Below are 1,511 nucleotides of genomic sequence, written 5' to 3'. Positions count from 1 at the left end.
ATTTTAGAAGCTCCTCAGGACTGCCTTCAAAGCCTAGCGATCTCCGCAAAGCCGAGTGATCTCCGCATGTTATAAGTTCACAAAAAAGCCCCTTTAAATATAATAAATGTCTGTCTACATGCAATTTCGAGATAGAACAAATTTTTACTGTAGACCCAAACCAACTTTTAATTACCAAAATCGACTCATTTTTTTAATTACCAAAATCGATCCATTTTATGCCACGTAAGCTTAATCTCATTTTCTAATTAATCGGGGTTGCCAACCCCGACTGTTTAGGAGTTGTTAAACCCTAATTAGAAGCCTTAAACCCGATTTTTAATGCCCTAAACAGTCGGGGTTGGCAACCCCGACTAATTAGGAAATGTTATTAAGCATACGTAGCATAAAGTGAGTCGATTTTGATAGTTAAAAAAAATGGGTCGATTTTAATAATTAAAAGTTGGTTTGGGTCTACAGTGAAAATTTGTTAATACGTAAATCTCGAGCATTTATGTTCATGAAAGTAGCCTTTTTTCGTAGGGGCAATTTTGTCGTGTAAATAAAAAATAGAAATTCTGATGCAGTGAACTTCCTTAAAACAGTCCGTTTTCAAATTTGGAAGCTCCTCGTTACTGTTGCCCTTAATACTGCCTATTAAAGCCGACTGATTTATACATGTACGTTTTAAAAAAAAATTGAAATCCATATATAGGATATATATGTTTACAAGCAATTTTGAGATATGTAATTTATAAATGAGAAAACTAGCTATATGAACTCACAATTATTTTACAAAATGGATTGTCAACCTACTATCATGTGATCCTCATACCGAAGTGACTAACATGAGAACTCACATGACATAAACTTGACAACCCATTTTACAAAAGAACATTGCTATTTGGCTCGCGGTCCAACAGCGAGCCAAAAAACTTTTTCGTTTTACAAAATAGACTTGTCAGCTATATATTTAACTTTGTAAATATCAAGTACTTATATTCATGAATATTTCTTCCTTTTTAGGAGATTTAAAATTTAGCTTATTTTCTTTTTTGGTACACCTCAACTGTTATGCATTCTCACTTTGATATGTTAAACATTTCAACCTTATGTCACTCTTATACACGTCAAGATTTCATTACTCAGTCCCTATTTACCTCATAAATTATTAGATTTGTTCCTTCTTGCCCTGGATTTTTTTTAGTGTCTATGTACCCTATACACTACTAAATTCATTCCCTGCTTCCCCTTGAAGTACTATAATCCTACATCCCCTTGGAACTATCACTTTCTTTTCATAATTTTATTTAAAATACCCACATAGTAATAAATTAAAGGTGACAAATAGATATTGGATTTAATAGTTTAGGGGATAAGTAAAGATAAGTTTACTAGTTCAAGGTGTAAGGTGGAACTGAAAATAGTTCGAGGGGCAAGCATGAAATCAATTCAACAGGTTAGGGAGGCAAAGATTGATAAAATATAGTTCATGGAGTATTAAGGGAGAAATTCAAATGTTTTTTTTTTCC

This window comes from Asparagus officinalis, chromosome 3, assembly GCF_001876935.1.
Source record: "Asparagus officinalis chromosome 3, Aspof.V1, whole genome shotgun sequence".
NCBI classification, from domain to species: domain Eukaryota; kingdom Viridiplantae; phylum Streptophyta; class Magnoliopsida; order Asparagales; family Asparagaceae; genus Asparagus; species Asparagus officinalis.
The sequence above is the reverse complement of the archived record's forward strand: the minus strand, read 5'-3'. Positions refer to the sequence as shown.